General features: G+C 50.5%; 1 protein-coding gene across 2 annotated transcripts in view; it reads right to left on the minus strand.

Annotated features, from left to right (window-relative positions):
• The window catches only part of 5-HT1 (serotonin receptor), a 128,963-nt gene extending 122,300 nt beyond the window's left edge, over positions 1-6,663 (minus strand). Inside the window, exons 1-2 of one of the 2 annotated variants that reach the window (XM_031971910.2) lie at positions 6,445-6,663; positions 124-408 (exon numbers count right to left, since the gene is read on the minus strand). The gene's annotated coding sequence lies outside the window, so the exon portion shown is untranslated. The remainder of the gene's footprint in view (positions 1-123; positions 409-6,444) is intronic. The other variant, XM_031971913.2, reaches the window with a different exon arrangement.
• Between the last annotated feature and the right edge of the window lie 13,974 nt (positions 6,664-20,637).

Here is a 20,637-nt window from a genome sequence, read left to right on the forward strand (position 1 = left end):
CGGTGACCGCTCGAAAACACGCGGCCATAATACGTCTCCCGATTCAACGGGGCAATCGACATGCCCATTCGCGTGAGGGGTCACGCGCCGCAGTTTACGTGACCGGTCCCAGTCGGTTCGTACCTGTAATCCGGACGCAGAGAGAGAGAGAGAGAGAGAGGCCAGGTTTCAGGGGACGCGCATCGCCGCGCGATACGTCGCTCGCAGGCTGCGCAGCCACGGTCCCAGGAACAACCTCGGCGCGTGATCCAGCCAGCCGTCGATGGGGTTCCTTGCTGCGATCGAACTCGCTTCCGGTGGACGCGTCCTCGGATTCAACCGTCGCGTCCGGTCATTAGCGGCTCTATCGGCGCGGCGTTTTCATCGTTTTAGGGTCGCGGCGGCGGCCAGCATTATCGGCCGAGACACCTGCCGGAAATACCATTAGCGGCCATTTATTTCCAACGAATACGCAATCACGACGGCCGATAATCCGGTGTCGAACGCGTTTTAGCTACCGGACGTTTTTCGCCACAGGATACCGACCATGGAGAGGATTTCGCGTTTCGAGAGGGCTCGGAGGCGATGCAGCTGGGATTGCGGCTCGAGCGACGCTGAAAGGGAATTGGAGAGGAGCGAGGGGGCAACCTAGAGGGGATCGGCGGCTAGGGGGAGCAAAGAAAGGGGGAAGAAGAGATAAGAGAAGCAGGAGGACGAGAGAAATGAAGAGGACAGAATGAGACGAGAGGACGAAAAAAAGAAGAGAATAAAAGGAACGAGGAAGTAGGCGGAGAGAAGAGGGGAGAACGAGAAGAAAGGACCGAACCACCGAGGGGATTCAATGTGTGAGAAAGCGCTCGTTCCAGGACCGCGAGGCTTTTCCCCGAATAACGACGAAAGAAAATGAACGAGGAGCGATAGCGGGTGTCGGAGGTTACCGCGATGGCCTGTCGGCTGTCCGCCTGCTCTCTAAACGCGGATCTCCCTCTCAACTGATGAAACTTTGTGCTCCCAGCTCCTGTAATCGTACTCTCCCCCCATCCCCCTGGAAAGTTCATTATCATGCCCGGTGAAGCGTGGCGCTGATTGATTTTTACATTCTCCAGGTCCGTTCGTTTGCATCTCCACAGAAGGAGGTCCTCGAGGAAAAAGTAAAAGCTAGCCCAGATTGCGTCTTTAATTCTTCCATCGGGATCCAATTAATACGTGTCCCCGGCCGATATTCAACACCCGGCGATTAATTGGTCCGAGGACGGTTTAAAACCGTCGCTCGATGGACTCTTCTCGCAGAGCGGTTCCCCTGCTCGTGGTTTTTCTTCCTTTTCTTTTCGTTTCCTTCCCCTGTTCGACGCGGATTAAGAAAATCGTTCGGACTACGAGGATTTCTCCTAGATCGATAAGATAGATTTCGAATTACTTTTCCGGTAAACGATTGCACGCACGATCGAGAAGCTGGAAATGAGGAAGATGCGCTGCAATATACACGGCTGTCCGAAAGAAAGTTTCTCGTAGGCTGGAACAAGGGTGAAAATTCTGCCCTCTGTCGACCGATATCGTTCTACCGTCCCATAATTCAGCCTTAACGACACGCACGAAGGAGTAATTGGGCTGGAATTGCAGCTGGAAGCGAGGGACGCGTTCCGACAGCTTACGTAACGCGTTACGTCGGGAATGCTGCATTATTTCTGGCACGCACGGAGGCACGGAGGCACGGAGGCACGGAGGAGAAAGGTGACCCTGTTAACGACCTTTCTTTAATCCGACGTCCGATCACGCTCTGCCGAGCGGGGGCCGGTCATGCTCGATAAACCAATAAATGTAAATAATCGGTTGGCGAGCGAGCGGACGGCCGAGCGGCGAACAAAAGGGCCGCTGGCTCGCTTCGAGGATCGAACGGTTCCTTCTGTCTCCACGAGACGAGAGTTCTCGATGTCCCGATGAAATTTGAAAGGGAAACGAAGCGAGCGCAGTCGAAAGAATTCCCTGGAAAAGAGCGTCCGTCCCTGACAAAGGGACAACCTCTCTTCCCGCCGGGGAAAGAGAAATCGGCGCAGCTGTCTAGCCCGTTAACGATCTAATCTCTATTCAAAGGGTCGATGCAGCCTCCAATTCGCTCCGCTTCTTGTTCCATATTATTATCCGCGGATTGCGAGTGCTCCCTGTCCCAGCTAAACGGACATCGAATGAATTCGTCCGCGCGACTTCCCCCGGGGCGACCAACTTCCCAAACTTCGGATAGTCCGCGAATTCCACCGAGAAATGTAATACAGACTTTTGATTTATAGAACTTTCGAACGATCCTTTCGAACAGGTTGCCTAGACCGCCGGATCCAAGTTCTAAACCTAGAATGTACTCCGGCTAATCCTACCGCGAAATTATTATCGATTTAGCCTCGGTCCGAGATGAATCTGGATTAAATCTCGACCAAATTCCTTGCAACGGGAAGACGCTGAGAACCTAGAGAGTAAGACTAAAAGACGACGATGCAATTTATCCGGCTCGCCGACCTCCGGTAGTTAAACCCTTCATCTTTCTTCATCTTCCCTAATTGAAAGTATGGAGGTAAAACCACCACCTCGCGTCTTCGGCTTTTATAGACTGCATCGAATCAAATGACCGAGCCGGCTGAATAGAAATCCTACGATTTTACGAAGGGAACAGGTTTGCCAAATGACTGGCCAGGTTGCATCGAGAATTTCACTGCCCCGGTTACGCGTTCTTTCGCTCGACGACCGTTAGAATGCGAATATAGAATTTTCGCCCGAAGGACGATGAAAAGGGGAGCTGTCGGCTTGTTAGGCTCCGTAACGAGCTTCTTTTCATCGGGATCGTACATTTGCATCCTTTAAAAGAAGCTACGGAAACCATGCGAAGGGGTTTTCCGTTGCATGCCAGCCTCTACGCAAAGTTCCCTCGTCTACGAACAGTTGCAACGTCGTCGCGCCGATTTAATCGTCCAAAGGGCGAGAGGATGCACGGTTCAGCGGCGATCGAGCCTCGATTTCGTCAAACGGGGAGCAATCCGCTCGAACTTTCGCTGGATGGCAAACGCAAATAGCAATTACGTCGCACCGTATTGTCCACGGATGGCTAGGAGAAACTCGGTGAACGGTGAAAAGCCGCAACAGGACGCAAACAGTCCCGTTGCTCCCCTAATGGGAAAACTCGGGAGTATGTATACGCTTGCTAACGTTCGCACAGCTTTGCGGCGAGACCGGCGAGCGATCTTTACGAATGATAAGCGGAAAATTGGAAAAATTCTGGACGATACGCTGCGGGATTTCCTAATCGAGCGGTTAATATTTCGTAAACCGGACGAACAAGTTGGCCGGAATAAAGAATATTCTTCTGTAGTTTGTTCGTACTCGAAAGTACCCGATGCTTCGAGGAAAATGAACTTTCCCGGGAATGTGTTCGATGAAAGCTATTACGCGTCGAAGGAACTGGCAGTGCTTAAAGTTCCTCTCGAAGAAACAACATTCCCCATTCTCCGTCCTAATAGAGCAATACTCTTTTCGCGCCACGGCCGGCAACGAAATGGAAGCCGCAAGAAATCGCAGTTCATTCGGTGTCTATCTCCATTGTTGGACGCAATTGGACCCGGTTTGCCGGCGCAAGAACCGTTGTTCCGCGGCTGAATTGCGCTGTTCGTTCGAGAAGCTTAACAGATCGGCGAGGACAGGCGAGAAAAACCGAGAGAATGGATCGAGGTCGGGTTAACGCCGCTCGAAAGAAGCGGTAATTGCTTAATTCTCGTGGCCGGGGGAGCGATCCGGGACGGGGCGAGGAGCCGCGCCGGTTCCGGCTGTTTCCCTCGACGATTTATCTCCCCCGGAATGTCGAGTCCGAGGTTTTTTAATAAATAAACCCCGCGTGCAAGGGATACGCCCCCCTTTCTAGCCGGCGACAGCTGAGAAAAATTCAATTTGTCAGCTGGCGGGAGACGCGAATCTGTCCGACCGCGGAAAAACTGTAGAGAAATCCGATGGCCCCGCGAAATTTATATTCCGCTCCGACCTGGTCCGATCTAGGATCGACCAATCCCCCGACCGATAGATAAAGAACGATTCTCGAGCGAAAGAGACGACGTTTCTAAGATGAATCGATACAATTACTTCTCTCTGACCTCTCCATCGAGACAACGATACTAACGTTACATTAAATTTACATTCAGCTCGAACTTGTCCCCATCGAGAACTCGGAGAAGAAAAATTGTAGCTTTCGAGAGTTCCGTGACGTGATTTCCGCAAGGTGTCCACGGTCACGTGGCGCGTCGATAGCGTCTCGCCCTTCTCCCCTTCGCGCTGTACGAGCGAATGAATTATTCGAGCCAGGTACGTCCACTCTGGCATTTTTCAAGCAACGGGCGCCGGCTGACAGAGAGCCAGCCAGCCAGCCAGCCGGGCAGCCCCAAAAGGAAAGACTCGCAGAGAAATCTGGTGCAACGTCCTTCCTTCCTGCGGAGGACAATTCGGAACAAATTCAATTTGTTGGACGGCTAAATCTCGAGATCGAATCTTCGGGAAAGGGGAACAGGATTAAAGAGAGCAACGACGAAGCGTTCGATCGCGCGAAATTAATCTGCGAATCTGCCGGAAAAAGAGACACGCGAAACTTTCCATTTCTAATCGAACGCTCTTTCATTTTTGCGCGAGAATCGAGTGCCGGGAGATTTACACGTCACGAAGAAACTCGTTCCCCGGGAAGAGAGGGGTGGGACTTATCGGCGGTGTTTGCTCGAGAATAAAATTCCCCGAAAACGCAACCGCCGCGTGCCAGTGCCACCCGAATGCGAGCAGTAAAACGATCTCTGCCCTCGGAAGCTCGCGGAACGCTTTGCTAGCCCGATATCTCCTTTTTTCGTTCACGATCTCCTCCGCAACGAAATCCGCCGACAGAAAGATCCAATCTGTCGCCGTACCGCGCTCGGTAGATCGACCTTCCCGATAAAAAAGGGGTTTCGAGTGTAACATGAAACGCGTGAAATTGAAACCGTACCAACCGTCTCACCTAGAATCGACGAATCAGCCTCGTCCCGTAACGCAGACACGTTTCGTTTGGCGAAGAGACGTCGAACGTCCGTCGCGGAACGATCGTCGCCGCCGAATCATCGGAATACAGAGGAACTTCTTTGTCGGAAGAGTAATTTCGCTGTTCGGCTCGCGGAACTGCCGTGGCTTCTACGGTTCTCCGCGCGGACAATGGGAGTCGGAGGCGGGACGATCGTAAAGATTGTCGATCCGTGCCCTCAGGACTTTCCAATTTGCTCCCATCTTCGAGATCTTTCACGATCCTCCGTGGACCCCATGTCTTCTCGACACACGCGAACGGAACAATCAAACGAGCCGTGCACGGACCCCCAAGAACCGGAGGGACATCGATCTCTTTCGGAGGGTTCGTCAACCCTTCGCTCCGGGTTCGATAGATAGGCTTGGTTATTCGAGTGCGGATAAATCATTGCTATCGCAGTGCACTGATTTTCAATCTCAGCGATACATTATTCGTCCGCTTAGCAGTTTTAATGAACATTCCCGAGTAATTGGATCGTCAGCGCGGAAAGCTTCGACGACGAAGACGAAGAAGATTCCTTGAACGGTTCTGTGAAATTCAGTTTTCAAGCACAATGTTATCTCTTCCGCGTAGTCGTACATTGTTTCTTTGAATTCATTCTGCTCATCTTGTTCGGATCGTCTGATTTTAATTAATTTATCGAGGCATCCAGAACCTCCCTTCAGGTGAGAATCATCAACGTCGATTCAACGAACTGCCCCCACCCCCGCCGCAGTGGAAACTGTCCACGAGACTGATGTTTCCGGGCATCGTCTGACGCTTCAGGGATCGTTTTCATTATTCGAGTGTCGGGGCGTCGATCTTCGTGGGAACTCGGGGATCCAGAAACAAACAGGATAATCCTGGCCGCAAATATGAGGGTGCGACGGGCGTGTTTGCTTCCAGGTTTCCTAAATCGTGAGTAACGAGACCCTCTAGCCGACAGGATGACGTATCCCGCGTCCTAATTCCGGATTCTTTTCCACGGCATCCTCCACGATATCCCTTCAACGACAATCCACGCGAAAATCCTCGGAGAGCAAACCAGAAAGCAGAGAATCAACACGAGCAATCGATGAACAGCATCCTATCCCAACGTTGCCAGCGATTTGGAATGGCAGCGACGATCCTGGCCTCAGTGCGAGGCCGAGCAACAAGTTATACACCATAACAAGCGTACCAACCGACAGGCCAGGCTCACTCGCGTCGATCGCGGAGGGATTTACCGTAGAAACAGCGAACCCGATTTCGATCGATAAATCGATCGTCTCCCGCCTAACCGATCTTCCGAACGCGAATCCCAAAAATCATCTCCGATAATGAACGTATCCGTATCCGTCGACCGAGTACAAAAGAAATGTTCGCGAAAGGGAAAATAGAAGGAAATCGTTCGCAAGATGAATCGGCCGATGTACCCGTTATCTTGTCCGAGGATCGTGGACCTCCGTGGGAACCGCGCAGGAACGGTCGTCAGAGACGGTACGCGGTGTACGCGATGTTCTCGATCCACTATCGAGGAATCGCGAGCGGCGTCGCGTAAACACGTCCGTCGATATCCGGTCGAAGCGGATCTCCTCCGCGGAGGGTACGGAAACGATCCGGCGCGATCCAGCTGCGACCCGGTGGTCCGGAGTACCGTGCCAGTACTGCTACTCCGGAGTTTGTTATCGAGTAGCGGCGAGAGGGAAACGCGGGCAGCAGGGTGGTGGCAGCTCCGCTTGGCTGACAAGTAGACACAGACGGTATTACGCAGGCGCCGGCCACTCGGCTCGCATCGCGACCACCCTCTCCATACTCCTCCTCCGCCTCCTCTAGCCTCCGGCCACCCCCGTAAACTCGAGTGCTCGGCCGACCTACACGGCCACCGATGCCACCTACACCCTCTCTCTCCGTTCATCTCGCTCCGTCTATTTCTCTCGCGCGAGCGATATCGTGGAAAACCGTATCTGGGATGCTGCTTCCGTCACGCGTCTACGGCCGAGGAGCGACCGAGCGATGGGCAAGGGAGAGGATTCTTTTTCGAAGGTTGTTCATTAAATTCGGCTAGTGTCCAGTCGATACTCGACTACGCGCACTGTTCAACGGAATCGTTGGAATTGCGTTTCCGTGAACCGAACAGCGAAGGTGTTGGATTGCCGATGGATGCAATAGAATTTCATTTTAAACGTGTAGAAAGATTACCAGTCAAGGATTCAATCCGACGGGTTCGAGGTGATTATAGAAATTCACGACGAATTGCTTTTTGCTCCTGTTTATCGTTGAACTTTGAGCTGTTCTAAAGTAGAACGAGAGAAACAAGCCAGACACGACAGCATTCGAACAAACTCGGTTCCAGAAGTAGTATCATCTCGGGAATTAGCGTTAACAAGTACATCTTCGCCGGGAACACGGAGAACACTCGGAAATAAGCAAGTTTTGTATCCGTCAGCCCGTGGTCGGCGAAAGTTGAAGTGACATGATGAGCGCTGAAGCTCGGTTATCATCGCGAACGATGCATAACTTCCTTATTATTGAAACTTGTAAACTTATAATGCAACCCAGTTTCCGGTAAGTTCAATTGGATTTCCCGATATAATTCATAAGTTGAATTAAGACGAGTCAACGTGCTCCCGGGGCGTCGGCGACGGAGATCGAAGATCCTGTCGAAGCCTCGCCGCGCGGATCGCGTCATTCCGGTTTCTTGAATTTTCCGAAACCTCCGGAAAACCCAAGTCGCCGTAAAGAACGCGAATTAGCCGACTCGCGTGCCCGACGGGAGAGAAATAGTCGAGACGCTGGATCAACGAGGTTTCTTCGATGCACCCAGAGGCGCGGAATCTTTTCACTTTTCCTCGTTCCGTCGTTCTCCCGCGACGCTTCGATATTCGATTCTCTTTTCACGAGGTCTGGATGAGAGTTCCTCTTTCTAATGAGCGCGCCTGACAGCCGCGAGGCGAACAAACGCCTGCCTCGAAGCCCTCTTCGCGGACCTCTCGACCCGCAAATAATTACTTCTCAGTCCGAGGAACGAGTTCGTTTCGTAATCAGGAACTTTTCATCGAATCTCTGGCGCCTCCAACAACGGATATCCCATCGATTAGAAGCGCGCCGAGGGAAAAACGTTGTTCCCGGTTTTCAACGGCGAATTTTCCGAAGGGAAAGCTATATCGATTTTGCCAGAGCATCGTCTCGGTTAGCCAGGAATCCATTATCAAAATGTTCCATTATCGGATCTCGATTATGACGTACCTGTCAGGCGTGGCACGACGAACGCGGACGCGGACGCGGACGCGGACGCGGAAGCTCGTCGCGTTCCGAACGAGTTCTTTCAGCGGACCGTGAACCGGCGCGAAGGCCACTCGAACGGATCGAGCCGCTCGTCTTTTCGATCGTCGCGCGCCGGAGGAGCGACGATCGATCCTGTTGTTCGCCGCGTTCTGAATTATCTCTCGATTCTCCATTCACGAGCATCCTCGAGACCCTTGTTCTATTTTCACTGTTCCCCTGTTCGATGTATATTGATAGGAGGCTTTATCACGCCCCGGCCGATGGAAAGCTGTAGGTACGTTTTAATTATCCGGCTGGAGGCCCGTGTTATCCTGCGGGAATATACATTTCCACGGCGAAAAACTCTCGGAGAATAGTCCATCTTTCCAGCGTTCCATCGCAGGAAACTTTTTAATTAAACCACAATATCTGCAATTCGTTCGAGCAAATTACAACTTCCACTCGTAGTTTTTCAATATGTTCCAATTTTCAGTATGTTTTCACTCGGATTTCGATTCGTTTCGAATCTATTCCACGAGCCTTCTTTGACAGTTTTCTAATCGACAAATTGGAGCTTCGAACCTGCGCAATCGGCAAAATACCACCGCAATCTTCCGAAACGCTAGCAAAAACTGATATCGAACGTAATATCCAGAGAGCAGTAATCCAACGAAACTATGTTGCAGCGTTCATAATTGCGATGTAATAATTACACGTAGCTTGTATCGATCCGTTCGTTATCTCGACACCTAATGTCCCCTCGCCGCGTTCAATTTTGCTCCGTTGATTTTTTATTACCCCCTTCCTCAATTTGTTGCTAGCCGCGAGCCTTCGCCGCGGCGGCAAACGACATCGTTTATTATTGCTTGAAAATTTACCGCCGATATTTGAGCAATATTTCTGCAATATGTGTCCTCGCGCGAACCAGTACCTGCCCTATGGCGAATTTCCTCGTGTCGGGTGTCCTCGATCTGGCAAGAGTTTCGCAAAGTACATCGAGAACGAACAGAGCCGCAAAGTGTGCCGGGAATCCTCGAACGGAACAAAGACAGAGGCAAGAGGAAATAATTTTTAGAAATATGACTTCCCTCCACGGAGAAACGTCGTCTTCGAGTCTACATTGAAATCCGCGAACCATTCTTAATACATCCGTAAGAACTTCCTCCAGTCGGATCCTTCGGAAATTTATCAGCCTGCTCTTGAGACTCTTCGAATATTTTTGCATGATAATAAACTGTCAAATTGTCTTTTCAATCCTTATTCGTTGAATCTCGGGACTAGAAGTACCGAGCAGTTCGCATAATAATTTATTTGAAATTTCTTCTTTAACCCAGACTACATTTCTTGGAGTTTACGGTTCAACTTCCGCTTGAAAACCTTTCAGAATTTCAATAACTGTACGATTCACAAAATAACGAAGCAAGACGGCAGAGTATTTCTACTCGACGGAAGAAAGGTTTAGCCGAGACGGTGTTCGTCACTTTTCGTCGATTTTTCGAACAATGGCGAGCCCGGCGGTCCGACACGATCACCAAAGTCTTTCTCGACCGGCGAGGAAACTTAGCTGCGTCACGCTGCGTGGACAAAGAGGGCGACGAACAGGTAGACGGTTCAATGGGCTGGAAGCAGGGGGTGTAAACGGCAAGAGGCACGAATCTCCGACTCCCCCACCCCCCGTCGGTGTGTTTCTCCACCCTATCGCCGTTCCATCGATACCCCGTCGCGTTGCAGCTCGCACGATCACCCTTCGCCGAGCGAGCTGCAAAACCGTCAAGGGAGCCATTTCCAGCGACAAACTCCGGGTTATATTTAATGCACAACGGTGGTACACTTAACTCTACCCCGCGGAACAGAAATTTCATCGGCGACACGTTGCTCGAGATACACCGCTAAACTGACAAATATTATCTTTATATTACCGTTCAATCAATAGTGTATACGCACCATTTTTACGGAAGGCTTGATAAAACTTCCGAGTTCCATTTAACAAAGATGCTCGTTATCGGTAGACATACGGATTAGCGGAAACCGTGAACGAGAGTTCCAGATCCTAAAGCGATTTGCCCACTTGGAACGGGAGAAAATCTTGGAAAGCGGCCGACGGGAGCGGAGAATAACCAGAAATCCATCCCATCTTTCCGGTATCCCGAAAATCAACGGGACCGGGAGCGGCCGCGTAATGAAAGGCAAATATTTTTCGAAAAGAGTCGTCGATCCCGGAATCCGTGGGGCTCCGCGGATATCTCGCGATTGATCCGAAAAGCCTCAAAGTCTTCCGACAGGAAACCGTTCGCGATGGAAAGCAAACACGTTCAGGCAACGACTGCTTAACGTCGAATTATTTTCGTGAGTTATTGTCGGCCGTGTTGGAAATTGAACCGGGCGGACACGGGGACGATTTACGAGCAACCTGCGAGAGGAAGAAACTCGCCGCGCGCACCGGCGCGGTCGATAGCGTACGATTTTCGGTTGCAGCGAAAGTCCGCCGTTAGTCGGACCGGATGTCGTAAATTAGAGAACGAGTAGAGTCGGATGTTTGGAAAATCTTGGCTGCGAATGAAGCCTGTCGAGAACAAAGTGTACGGATTTCGGTGCAGAGGCCAGTCGGCGTGGCCAACCGTTCGCGTGGGATTTTCGATGGTCGAGAGAAAAGCCGTGTCAGGCGGACGGTTAACGAGAGAATCGGAGAGAATCAAAGATCGAGGGCATGGCCAGTCTACAGGGGATAGACGAGTGATCGAGCATCGCGGGAACCTCAAGAATCGTCTAATCGATGAACCTTGTTGTTATAGTTATCGCTGCGTTATTAATAAATTCTCCTCTCGAATCTTTTTGAAAATTGTCCCTTTATCGCGACACCCTGTGGAATTTACCATAAAATAATCCCTACAATGGCGTCGGTGGCGGGGATCGAACAATGGGGGGACGATTAAAGTGAACCGGCCGGGTTCGATTATCGAAATTCCGATGCGCGCCGCTCGAGATCCACGCTCGATGCATGTTTACCGATGATATACATATTCATCGATGTGTTGGTTGCGCTCGGAGCGGGCCGAGAGACACAACGGACCCCGTAATTTCCGCGATCGTAAAATCGAGACGGGAACAATCAGCCTTCCAGCTGACGGATTCCTCTCGCACCGACGAGGGGAGAGCTGCCCCTTTCATCGGCCCGTCGAGATGTCGACCGATTTTTACTGGTCAGAGGTGTCGCGGGAAATGAAATTCACAGTGGACCGAACGATCACCGACAATAGACCGGTCGAAGACCGCTTCCGCTGGCAAACCGGCTGGAATCGCGGCGAGCGGACAATGTCCGAGCGTGTATCGCTCCGTGAGTTTTTGTTCGGTCGCTGCGTGTTTTGCCAGACCGAAATGCGGGCACTGTGAAAGGGAGAGAGTGTGCGGAGGTCGTTGACTGGGAGGTCCTTGAAAAAGAATTCGGTTTTACCGTTAGAGCAATGGGAAACTTTCCTATGTTTCTTTTAGATACATTCGAATCGAGGATAATGTATCGCTTGATCCTTGCGGTACGTCGTTTGAACAAGAAAAAACTAGAAATAAAGGTAAGTAAAAATGAGGCAACCGCGGTTGTCCGACAGGTTCCGACTGATTCCACTTGCCCCCAGCAATCAGTTCAATTACCCAATAGCTATCGGACTCACTTAAATCTCCGAGACACACGAGACACGTACCGTACGTTCGGAACACGTCAGCCATATGCGACTTATTCTACTTCCGTCCACTGGTAAAGTTTCACTCGACCGAATTGAAGTGTCCCATCGCGTTCCCCCGGAAGAGTACGTGCTCTAGATATTCGTGACGCAACAACCTCCCGCCGGAAGGGTGCATTTGTTTCCGAAATTTCCAGCGAGCGGACAAATTACGAAGCGTCGCATAAATAATCATAGCCCGGTTTGTCCATTTCCGTGCAACGAATTGCACACCTGATCCACTATACCTTTCTTTCTCGCTCCGAGCGTTCACGAGCAAACGGTGCGGGAACAATCGACGGTTCGTTCATCGTCGCTGAACGAAAACTGTTCCGTTCCACGTTTCATTGTCTGATGTTCGACCGAAATCTCTCCGATCGCCTCTGGTTTCGATCATTTATAATACGTTTCGTTACATCGTCGATTCGAAACGAATTTCCTTCTGCCTCGAAAGACGGTAACGCAATCGAATATAAAACTCTGGTTTATCGGCGAACAGGTCAGTTTCTTCCCTCGCGACATCGAAAAAAGGGAACAAGGACATCCGTTATAAACGAGGGTAGTTTTATTAATCCGTTTTTTACCGTGAGGATGATTTGCGGGCGTGAAATTACGATGATATCGCATGTCGATGGCAATAAAACCGGGCCCTTTAGGGTGTAATTCATTTTTTAAATGGCTGGTTGGAACGTTTAACCGGTGACTCGCCGGAGTCGTCGCGGCGCGACGGAAGGGAACGAAGAAATAAAGAAGACGAAATTGTCCGGGGACGAGCCCCGGGAAGACGCACGCCATCGGAGATAAGGATAATTCTCGTGACTCGGCTCTCAAGGATGTGCATGCGCCGCCACTCGTGGCCTGTGATTTCCTCGTGAATCACGAGAGCTTATTTTTATACGAGGTCTAGGTGAAGCCGTCGTACGAGCCAGATAATTTCCCCGAGTAATGATAGATCCCGACGTCCGCGCATCATCTGGTTTCCTCCTCGGTTTTCGACACGCGAAGTCAACCGTCCTATAATTCCGCCGCAATTCCGACCGGATTTACCGGGGCAGATCGCGGAAAACAACGGGAAACGCGTTCAACAATTTGTTCCCGAGCAGCGCACCAATGGCGGCTACAGTCGCACAGCGCCGGCCACTGTAATCGCACGAAGGCTTTCATACTCGGCGCCATTATAGTTGGCAAAACGGCAGAGATTGCGAAACTTCGGAGGGAGCATCGTGCATTTGCAAGCAGCGGAAATCCCTTCGATGCGGGCCAAGTTTCTTCCACGGCCGAACTTCCGCGGCGCTTTTTAAGGTGCGACGCGGTTCCCACGTGTGCGCCGGCTCTCCGGAACTCCGGGGCTCAAACGACACCCTGACATTTCCTAGTTGCGACGTTAACTTGAGAAATACTTGAAACAACGCTGCCCAATTTCCTCGAGATCGAAGATAATATTTTCCGACAGCGTCGAGGGAACGGCTCCTTCTGTTCGCAGCTGCTTTCAGGGAATGCGTCAATTTGCGCGCAGTTCGACGATGTTGTTTCGAGAGGGTTGCCGAGTGCATACTGATCGGCCAACGTTTCTACTTCGACGCGAGAAGCCTCGGCGATCTATATATTCCGTATAGACAAATTTCACATGAATTCTACTTTATTCCAGCAATCGCTACCGTATCGTAGAGAAACTAGCAATTTAACAGGCGGAACAATAGACATCTACTAAATAAAGCGAAATATTCGCGCGACGATAGCAGGAGAATACTGGAAAAGCAATGTTGCATTCGCGAAGAAGCGAGAAACGTAAAGTATTTTAAGAATGAATCCCCTGAAAGAGATCCGTAATTCTTGGTATTATTGGAGAAATTTAGTTATCTCCGGCAGGCGGCGGGACACCGCCGCATGATACGAATGTGAATATGCATTTCGAGAAAAAAGAGGTCGGGATTGAGTTATAAGGGAGGGAATTCGAGTAAATTGAGCTGCGAGCCGCGACGCCCGTGACACGCGGGGGCGTGCGCGCGTCCGTCGCCGCTGGGATGTAGAAAAATTCCCTGGTGTAAAATTTTAGAAACTTCATATCGCTGAAAGGAGCGCTTCTCGTAATTGCGTTATCTTTTCCGGGCTTTGTTCCCCGGAACGTGTGGCTCGCATTAAACGGAAGAATTCAGAATTTAAAGTACGGGGCCGGGAGGATACTTAATTAACGCCGGCCGTCAGAGAGAGAGAATGTCCGGCAATTACTTCGGCCGGTCCTTTTAATTTCTTATTCTCCGCAGGACCCCGCGATTGTTCGTCGGAAAATGAAACGGATTATTTATCAGCGTCGCTGTCCGTTCCTGTTTCCCGCCTCCGGGAAACGTGTACGCGTTGGGGTCGCCGCGTAAAGTAGCCCCGTCTCTTCCGCGACAACGTCACGGAACGATTACTCAGAGGGGAACCGCGCCACGCCGGCTACGGCTGCGAGATCACGTCGCGCGCCGCTGGAATTTCCCTCGACCCATCCGCCAACTCTCCAAAGTGTATCCGTATACTAACGCGATCGCTCTCAATGCCGTAATCCGTACTTTCGCTATTTTATTCGAGCAATTATTATTCCGGTATTTCTTTTATGGAAGAGATCCGCGGAAATACGTAACGGTGCTTCGAAAATCTTTAAATCTTCGAAAACGCTCGAATTTTTCACTGCGCGCAGAGCCCATCGCGATCTTCCGCTCGTCATCCGCGAGAACGCTCGTTGAAATCACTCACCGGGAAAAAGGAGCAACCGAGAGATAGAGATAGAGGGAACTGGGATCCAGACGGTTTCAGCGAAAATTGCATCCGCTCTCGAGAGATTACCGCTTCGAAAAAGTTCTCCGCGATACGAAGGTTCATCGAGAAGTGAGAAATTTAAATATATTTCGACTTCGAAGCCAGGAATATGCAAATGAACGCGTACAGCCGGGTTCCCTTGGAAAGGAGAGTGGCCAGACCCTCGAAACCCTCGCCAAGCGAAAAAATTATTATTACAGGAGATTTCACCTGTTTTCCTCTGCCATGGAATCTTCGGACTATTTTTCTACCTGTTTATTCGTGTATTTACCAACTGAAACTTGCAGCCGGTACTTGGGTAAAGAACTTTCCGAAGGTGGAACAAGAATTTTTTAAGAGAGCTTACTGGATTTGAAAACGTTAGATCGCTGGCTGGAGGTCCGCTGTGATAAGGAAATTTAAAAGAAATTTCAATGCCAAGTAACAATTAATCCCCAAAAATGTTGCCTCTGAGAGCGAATCGTTCGACGTCACGGCTAATTTAGCAAGCTTCCGTCCAGATGAAAAATATCTAGTCCCAAGCGAATGAGTTAAGAATTCACGACGGAATCAACGGACTCGATTAATTACAGTCCCCGATGATTAAGAAGTTCGCGCGATCGAGAACTTTTAAATATTCGATGAGTATCGGGAAGCAATTATCTCGATCGGATAGGAAATCTTGTTAGAGCCGGCCCGACCGGGATAATTAAAACGTCGGGATGAATGGAGTGCGTGCGATTGATCGATTGATTTAGGATTCGCCGATATTTACGGGATCGAATCGCCGAACCGACCATCCGAAATCATGTCAACATATTTTATAAACGTCTCGCTGGAGCTCGGTACGATTCCAGCAGGGAAGATCGTTAAATCAATCCGAACATCGGGATCACCGCGAAACCCCATCGGCTCCGTCGGCTTTATCGGGCGAATGACCATTTTTCCGGGCAACAAAAGGGCCAGGCGCAGATAAATCACAGGATCGATGATTCACGATTGAAAAATCGCCGCGATCCCGAGATATACTCGCGGCGGATATTTTATTAGCTCGAGACGCGGCCGTTCTATTTTTCACGGGTACGGAATATTCCAATAAAACGAGCGGAATATCTCTCGGCAGCGGAGGCGCGTTTCGCTTCGAATGGGTACGATACTCGATTTCTGCCACGGCGGAACGAGACTTCTCGACTGACAGTTTACGCGAGCATCCAGGCGTCTCGCGAAAACTTTTTCGTCGAGAGGATCGCGCTAGTTTTCGCTGCAGCCACGAATTTTCGATCGAAAAACCACCACCACTCACGGTTCTCTCAAAGTCGCCTCTGCGCGTTCCGTCGCGAAAATTAGCCACGAACCAGCATAGAAATTGCGGGTCATTAATTTCCTAGGGACGGAAAGGAAAACATCATTTTCCCAAGCCGAATGCGGTTTGTTCGGTGTTGAACTTCGAACGAATCGATCAAGACGGTCGGCTTCGCGGCGGCGCGCATTGTAATTTCTCCGCGAGGCTTCATCGGGCGGCGGTGTTTAAGGCGCGGCCGGCAGATGCAATTTTCTGATATTTCCCCGCGATGCTTTTCGCTGATTAAACGGTGAATTCAAGTTTCCCGCGTCCCCGGCGAGATATCTCAGCGGACGTCGGTAACGCCGGAGATAAGTGGAAGCGTGCTCGGGAACTTTCTTATGAAAATATTGGTAGAAGAATGCCGAAACATCGTTCGCTTACGATACCGGGGGGCTGCGGAGATAAGTTCCCCGTCGCTTGGCGACCGGCCGCGTCCCTGGCAACAGGAGTTACAGTAGGAACGGCATTAGCGGACCGACAATAAGATAAAACTCTTGTTTAGAGTGGAAAAACGGAATGCGGAGGATCGTTCAATGGCGAAATAAATTGCAGTCTCGAGTATTTGCTCGACAAATATTGTAAAACGTAACGACCCGTTGTCTATTTGTGTACTCGAGCAAAAACGTACGATGTAAGAATCCCGAGAGAAAATTGTCTCGGTAAAATCACCTCCGTACAGTCAGAAAATCCTTGTCGGATTAATAACCGACGCTCGGCGAGAAATCGGCAACGACTACTCGAAATAAACTTTTCGTCTCCGTGAAAAGTGCTACCTCGCAACGCTATATCCGGCGGCATTAGCAATAACCGCGCAAAGATCCGCAGTGTATTAATCAAGAGGCATTATGGCCGGTTCGTGGGGACTGTCGGCGAGATTACCCGGTAGATTCCGCGTTCGTTCCCTCGGCGAATGATAAATAAAGTCCAGCAGGCTGAACGAGATTGCTATCGGGCCGTTTAACACGAGATAACGGAATTATCGTCTTCGTTCTTCCCGACGTTTCTTTTTTTCGCTGCGCTGCCGCGTAAACCGCGTATCTCGACGTAGTCAGCACGTGCGATCCTCCGTTTAGCCACGGCACGTTAATAAATTCCGCTTATTTATTCGAGCCGCGCGGTTCCAACCGGTTAACGAGCGTATCGCTTTAAATCGCCGCGGTTTAACCTTCTCCGCGCGCCCTGAAATTCCCCCTTTATTGTTTGCATCGTCGATCGCGATCTTTCGCAAACTCAATTAACGGAAAGAAACGCCGCGCGCGATCCCGACGCGTCCTCCGCTCGCCGTGGTCAGTTTAGATCCTTGACGGACAACGACGTCTCTTTTTACGACGCGGCCGCTATCTCGCGGTACAGCGGTTCCATCGAAACGTCACGGGCAAACTGCGCTGCTTCGCAGATATACGGATTTTTACGAGGGAATTTAAACGAATGGGAATTGTCAAAATGTATGTTGCCGGCTTCAGTGGATCGGCCAAGGATCGGGAGTGTGTTAAGTTTTATTGTATCTCACCGTCCGTGGACTTTATTCCAACGAATGCGTTATCCTTTCCACTGTGGAGCTTCTTATAGTGCGTATTGAAACGTTTTATCGGCGGTTTCGAGGGATGAGAATCGCGATTTCGTATTGGCAGTGAATCGATGGGAAATCAAGTTCTATGAAATTTAATCGTGGTTCGAATTTGATGGATGTCGGAAGGCCTGCATTCGGATCCTCCGTTTCTCGGTTCAAACGGAATGCCAGAATGTTCCATGAAAATCAAAGGCCAGGCTTGATTTCGAGTCAACTGGGAATATGCTGATTGCGAGGATCTCAAATGGAACTGTGCGGAGGGTCTACGAAAACACCGGAGTCTGAACTCCGCCCTTGGAAGAGCCGGTAGCGGAAGCTCGATTGAAAGTCACTCGTCGTACTAATGCGGCTGACATATGGCCGTCTGTTTCTACTGTTCCCGAGAGTCAGCTCCATGCAGCTCTCGGCCCGTGATCGATAAGCCTAGATTCAAAACTGCTTCTCCTCCGTATTTCGGGCCGCGATTGAAACAATAAATCACTGTACCGCATCGAGAGCGAGGATCATATTAACGCTCGCAGCCCGCTTTTGCATCTGGAAAATGGACTGCCCTGAAAAACATTCAAGATCGAATCTACGGGCTGGTTTTCTTTCGCAAATGGAACGTTTCAATTCCGCGTCCCTTATTTACGCGATAAATAACCTTCCCCGTTTGTTTTCCCTATTTTTCCGGGAACGGAGAAAGACCGTTGAAAAAGAACCGCGTGGAAAATACAGAAGCTGAAACAATGCGCAACATTGAAACAATGACACGGGGAAACGCGAGACAATAAAATAGAGAGAACGGAAAATAATAAACAGCCGGAGAATAAATTGAAAGAAAAGGGAAGTATTAAGGGGAAAGTACAGCCGAGTGGGAACAACGATTTAACTGGTCAGCCGCCATTATCGAGTTAATCAGCGAAGCTCCAATTGCCCAAACAGTTCTCCGGACAAAACGTTTCGTGCACCGGGACGTCCGCACAATAGGAATTCATAGTTTCAATGGTCCCTGACCATCGCAGGCTAATCCGGCCGGTCCTAATTGTTCAAAGATAGTTGCAGCGGTTCCGGTTGTTTGCGATCGGGCAGCTTACCGGCCGAGGAACAAGAACTGCGATTAACGCGGAACACGAATTTCGCTTGGCCTCTTCGTCGAATAATAAATTCCTGGGATAATTCAGCTGCGAAAGCAGAAGAAAACTACCGACAACCTCGAGAAAATAAACCGTTTACCGGTAGCCCGCGATCCGAACCGTACCGTGAACCGCGTTAATGTAAACTTCCGATTTCATCGGCTCGCGCAACATTTCATTTTCGTTGGAAAGTTCGCCCGGAGCGGCGTTATCGCGCCTCAATCGAAGATTCCGCGATCCGAAACGGTTCCTCGAGGCAGCAACGGATGCAGCTCGACGCGATAAATCACCGGCAACTGGACGAGAGAGCTCAGAAAACACAGTTAGTCCGGTTCCCTGCGTGAACCGAGCCGACCGCCGTCCTATACCGCGCGATTGTAAATCACACGGCATACCGATACGGTTAATATAGAGTATGTTGTCTATGAAAAGGGGAACGGTCGATAGGTGGCCAGCCAGCCACTCCGGACGCCGTCTGATCGATGCGGCCAGATTAAGAATTATTTTCCAGGCTGACCGGCCGGATACCTTCCGAATAATAAATCATCGGTGGGCTGGAAACCTCGGAGAACGTTTCGTCGCGATGCGTCGCTATTGTTTAGGGCAACGAATCGATGGGACGTGGATCCTTTCGCGGTGGAACGAAAGGAACTTCGGTAAACAGGACAGCGATAGCTCGACGGGTAAACATCCTCTTTCAACTTTATTGCTTGTCCTCGGAGCTTTCGGTTTTGTCAGATATTCTTGGCGAATTCTGCGGCATTTCCTGTGGGAGAGATTTCGGAGATTTGTTTCGGAAAGTATGATTCTGCGAGGCGCGGCCCGATTACACGCCTGGGACGTAATTGTTGTTGGGATTAATAACGCGTGAAGATAAAACGCCGGTCTTTAACTTGAGATTATCTGCGCTGCGGGAGTTGCGGGGATTAGCTTGGAACCATTCGTCATTTTAAATGTCGCGTAATTTTTCTTTCTTATCTGCCCCAAGAATAATCATAATTTAACGAACATTTGATTGGCCCAATAAAAAGTAGAAGCTAAAGGATTGTTCTACGTTCGTTGTTTCCAGCGTTACCGGGCGGTCGAACCGATCTCGAGTAGATAATTCCACGAGTAGTCGGACGCATCGAGAACACTCTTCCTCGGCGAATCAAATTTTCACGGATCAGACGCATCGGGAGTGCCGTAGCGAGCAGAGGGAAAAACGGGGACTGCGCGTACAAACCGCTCGAGTCCTCGATGGAGGACCCCGGGGGCTGTGAAATTACGTTCGCGACTGCTCGACATTGTCAAATATCGGGGTCGAGCTTTGATGTTACGTAATAAGCTGTTGATGCCACGGCAAAACCAATGTCGGTTCTGTCAGACGACTACCGACGCGGCAGAGGCGCGTCGTCTTTGATGTCGAACGCAGATATTACGAGGAAACCGAATGCACTCGCGGGAGTTCGCCCGTGGGAAAGATAGCTGTCGTCAGGCTGCTCTACGTCTGTCCGTCCGTCTGTCCGTCTGCCTGTATTTATGTCTGCCTGCCTGCCTGCCTGCCTGCCTGCCTGCTCGCCCGTTGGGACAAACAACCGGCGGCTGGATGAAAAATGGACCCCGAGTTTCATGTTTCCATATCCCGGCCTATCCTGGATTTTTATTACGATACCTTCTCGCGTTTCGATTCGTAACCGAAACACCAAAGGTCGAGGGAATCGCCCTATCTCTCGCGAGACTTCGCCGTTGCCACGACTCGACGGAAACTGGTAGGGCATCGTCGAATCGCGAAGGAGTCTCCGAGTGATCGTAAAATCTAAAGGAGTCGCGCACAACCGCTGTTGGCCGCGCTGAAATCT

The sequence above is a fragment of the Nomia melanderi genome, chromosome 1 (genome assembly GCF_051020985.1).
Source record: "Nomia melanderi isolate GNS246 chromosome 1, iyNomMela1, whole genome shotgun sequence".
Classification (NCBI taxonomy): domain Eukaryota; kingdom Metazoa; phylum Arthropoda; class Insecta; order Hymenoptera; family Halictidae; genus Nomia; species Nomia melanderi.